Source organism: Cynocephalus volans, chromosome 7 (assembly GCF_027409185.1).
Source record: "Cynocephalus volans isolate mCynVol1 chromosome 7, mCynVol1.pri, whole genome shotgun sequence".
In the NCBI taxonomy this organism is placed as follows: Eukaryota; Metazoa; Chordata; class Mammalia; order Dermoptera; family Cynocephalidae; genus Cynocephalus; species Cynocephalus volans.
In genome coordinates, this window is record NC_084466.1 from 74,623,586 (window position 1) to 74,628,547 (window position 4,962).

A 4,962-nucleotide genomic window follows, 5' to 3' on the forward strand; every position below is an offset into this window, starting at 1 on the left:
TCCCAAACGTTGACCTCTTTCGTATTCCCTTTACCTTATGTAGAAATCTGCCAAGGATAATGCAGCAATTATTTGTATTTTTCCTGGGTCTATCTATGGAACAAATATTAATGCCCATATAAAATCTGTATTCTACTTACGAAAATCAGTGTAGACACTCATGATCTTTTGATTTTGTAGACAAATGTTTGAAGTTCTGTGAACAAGGACTTTAAAAAAAAAAATTGTCTCCTCATTTCAATTTATAACTAAGTGGTCTGGTCTCACTTTTCAATGACCTTATTGCAGTCCCCCTTGTCAAATCAAGTAGGAAGATGGATGTTCTCCTATTAATTAATGACCTGTGAGGTTTTTGTTGTTGAGGTCCCTCCCACATGCAACAGATGCTCTCCAAGGATAACTGGGGCTCCTGATACCAGTAAGATTGTTCATTTTTCTAGCACCAGTTTATTTTTCTTCCAGGGGCAGAACTACAGACATGTTTGGAAGTTACAATGAGGTAGTTTTTTTGTTCGTTTGTTTGTTTTTAAATACAAGAACAGCAAAACATTTCAGATCTCTTCAACAGAAGGGGCAAGTTCCCTCAGAAAGCTTTGTGCTCTCTCTAATAAAGTGCCAGCGAGGAGCTTCCTGCTGGGAAGCCTATAAAAATCTGTTAGTAAAGAGGAGGAAGACAGACTTCCATGACCAGAAAGACAGCTTGTTTCCATCTAGATTACAACATATTAGTGAGGTTTAAGAGTTAGGAAACACACTCCCCACCCAACATTCTCTCACATTCATTTATAAGTCCTTTAAGCAAATCCACACATTCAGGGTCAGGGGACACAGCAGAGACCCTGCTGCCCTGAATCTGATGTTGCCATGCACTGCAGCTAAAGTTCTGAGGGGCCGAGGGGGATACTGGGTAGTATCTGCCTCTTGTAGGCTGCACGGTGCAGCCCTTTAAGGTTAGGTGGGTGCAGAGCTGCTTCCTGAGGAGTTGCCTGGTTTTGCTTGCAGTGCTCCCTGTGCAACCACAGTGCCCTGAGGGGCAAGGTCACCTCCCCCTCACTTCCTCTTCGCTAACTTCCAATCTTTCAGGGAAGCCTGCCCCAGACCCAGCCCCAGCCCTGGGCAGGGGTCTCCCTGAGTGCCCCCTGCACTCTGCCCGCAGCTGAACTGCAGCAGCAATCACAGCACCCATCAGCCTGCAGGGTGCCGGCTTGCTGTGTGGTACAGAAGAACAAGGCTGCTGGTATTTTTGTTGGTTTAATACTGGTTTTTCAGAGTTTCAATCACATCATATTTATTTATACTTTGAGCAATTATGTAAAATAAAGATACGCTTCCTTACATTCAAGTTGAACGAAGGTACACGCATTTGGCAAGTGCTTCGATCACATCCCTTCTCAGTCTATAACCCTCCCCCCAAATCTCCCTTTAATTCCCATCTTTTCTTCTGCTTGTCTTATGTCTCCTCACAGCAGTTTTGGGTTCCAATAGACTTCCATTGGCTGGAAAATCACTGAGGATGACAGCAGGTGGAAAGGGGCATTCAAGTAAATAGGAGGCAGGTATGGAGATGGGAAGGGGGAAGGGGGGCGTCCCTCAGCCCAATCCTGTCCCCGCACCTGGAGCTAGATGCCACATTTCTCCCAGAGGTGGGTTCCTTCCCTCCCCTCCCAAACCTCACCCTTCTTCTCTATTTTCCTTCCCAACTAAACCCACTCCCTGAGGGCCTGGTCTCTCCTGGCCTAGAACAATTTTTGCCAGGTCCTCCTGCCAACTCATCCTACCTGGGCCAACACAGCTGAGGGGCCAGAGGAACCTCAGGCTGGGGCCCTAGAACTCTCATAGCAAGAACAGAGTCTGGGGACTGGTTGGAATAGTTATTTAGGTACTATAGTTTGGATATAGTTTATTAGAAAATAAAATAGTGTTAACGCAGCAATTTTGGTATTCCATGACACAATGCCATGGGATAACAGACCCATATTGTCATTGTGTCATTGTTTTGCCATCATGTGTCCCCGCAGCTGTATTTGGTGTTAAGATGGTGAGTGGTCTGTCAGCGTCTTGCAGGACTGTTGCCTTCTGAGGTTTTGCTCACTGCTCAGAACCCAGGGCCTCACACAGACCTTGGCAAATCAAAAGGCTGGGAAGTATTTGTTGACTGATTGAATGAATGAATGAATGAACGAGCAGGGCAGCCTCATGTCCAGTGAGGATACCAGCTCAGCTTCTCAATATTCATGAAATCGTGGTTTTGTTTCTTATATTCCCAGTTTCTAAAAACATCCACTTTGCCCCTCTACCAGCATGGAAGACAGTCCCTGCACGCCCCTGGGACTTAGCCCCTGGGACTTAGCAATGTGCCGGCCTAGAGACAACTCACTAAGCTAGACTTCTAGAAGGCTGCAAACCGGGGTCCTGCTGATGCAGTGCTTCTGAGAGTTAATGTCATTGAGCTGTTTCCACATTAGGTTCTCGGATTTTATCAAATGCTCTTATGGAAAAAGTCATGTAAAAACTGTGATCACATGTGCCGTACAAGCATTGCTCGTTTGATTTTTCAGTGTTCCGTGTATAATGATACATTAATTTTGGAATTTAGTGGTGGGACACGGTTTTAGTCCATTTTGTGTTGCTATAACAGCATTACCTGAGACTGGGTAATTTATAAAGAAGAAAGATTTATTTGGCTTACGATTCTGGGACAGCTGCATCTGGCATGGGCCTCAGGCTGCTTCTACTCATGGCAGAAAGCGGCAGGCAGCCGGTGGGTACAAGCAGATCACATGGCGAGAGGAAGCAAGAGACAGAGAGGAGGTGCCAGGGTCCTATGAACAATAAGCTCTCCCGGAAACTAATAGAGCGAGAACTCACTCATTAATCCCCCCTCCTCCAGGGAGAGCATTAATCCATTCATGAGGGATCCGCCCCCATGACTCAATCAGTTTCCAACACTGCCACATTGGAGATCAAATTTCCATATGAGTTTTGGAGGGGACAACACATCCAAACTCCATCAGACACCTTGGTGTGTGTATCCTCCCTGGGCCTCAGCTTTCTTATGTGGACAGTACATACTCCACGTGTGTGGCTAATGTGAGGACAGGAAACAAGGTATTTAAAGCACGTAGCAGTGCCCGGCACCGCAGGCGCTTGGAAGGGCTGATAATGATAACTCGGTGTAGCTGGGATTGTGCGCCTCCGCCTCTGCTTTTGGCAGATTCTGCCAGACAGCTCGAAACTGATGTGGCTGCTTCTGCTCTATCTGTAAGTCCCTGTCACAGGGCTTATGCTTTGTGACCGTCTTCACCCTTACTGCAGGCCTTGGGTTTTGACTCCTCTGTCCCCACTAAGGGAGCCAACGGTCTCCCATTTTCTCACTCCAGACCAAACCAACACACAGACACACACAGACACACACAGACACACACAGACACACACAGACACACACACACACACACACACACACACACACACACACACACCCCTGCAATGGCCCTGCCTGCGATGGGAGCTTCTGCTAGCTGAGCACTGGGTCTGGGTCCTGGGCCACCTGCTGTCTCCTTTAGTCTCCCAAATAGCTCTTTGCCAGAGACCAAGGCCTCCTACTTTCACTCTGTGTTTTGCCTCTTGGGAATCTTTCCTTTTGTGCCAGCTCAGCAATGCATTTAAACAATGGTTTTATTTGATCCAAACCATCATAAAAGATGTAGTTTGTTTTGCTTTTTGATGGTTGTATTTGATTCAATGTTCTGCTTGCTCCATTTGGAACAGATGCCTTGAATGCCTTTCCCAAATGGGACAACTAGGTGAGGTGGCAGAGGACCCCTGGCTTTCTGGGATGCCCTTCCTCTGCAGCTCCTGCACCTGCGGCAGCTGGCTGGAGGAGGCCTGGGGTTCTCCCTGCATCCTACCGGCTCTGGGCCTGGCCTGGAATCTGGGCCTCCAGCCATGGGCCCATATCAGCCTTTGGGATAGGCACTCTGGGGGCCCCTCTCCTCCATGTGACCCCGAGAGGAAAGTCAGAGATGGACTTGCCAGGCAGAGCCAGGATTTGGGGTGCTTGCCTCCCCTCACAGGATCTGCTAGTCCCTTCCCCACCTCTCAGCACTGGGCGGGGGTGGGCACACAGGGAGGGGTTCTTCCCTCACAGGAGATTTTTGATGGAATCTGTGTAAATCAGCAGCTGCCCTCTACTTCGGGTAGACATATGTTTGGATGTCAGCTCTGTTTAACCACCTTGGCAGACAGGAAGCATTAGGTTAGTTTGGTTCAGTTCAATTTAGTTTCATCCTGGGCAGAAGCCCCCCACCCCACCCAAGCTCTGTCTTCACCTCGCCTTTGGCCACCCTGGGCAGTTTTAGCTGTAGCCTCCTGAGTTTGGGGACTTGGGACTTCCTCTTCCTTCCCAGTCTTCTCTCCTCCTGAGGGCAGACACCAGGTCAAAATCAGAGGTTGATTTTGGGATTTTAGGCAAGTAACATTTCAAAAACATTTTGGGCAGTGACTTTACTTCATCAAGAAAGACGTGAATAAAGATCCTCTATGATTTCCGTAATTTGAGAGGAAATGTTTAGCACACATGAAAAGCATAATCTCAGAATAAAAATAATCAAGTGATTGAAGCCTTGGGACAGCTTGCTCTCTCGTCCTTACCTGTCTGATGTCACCCTAGGCCAGTGGCATCTTCATCCAGGGCCTTCAGATCAGGGTTGGGAGCTGTTCAGCTTGAGGACACCAGGCTGGCACCCTCCAGCCCTGTGGGGAGCTCGGGTGTCTGCAGCTGATGCTGTTAGTTCCTCTGCCATGGTCAATTCTGCATGTCACCTTGATTGGCCACAGGGAGCCCTAACTAAACATTATTTCCAGGTATGTCTGTGAGGATTTCCAGATGAAATTAGCACTCAGTTAAGTAGACTGCCCTCCCCAGTGGGGGTGGACCTCGGCCAACACATCGGGGGCCTGAAT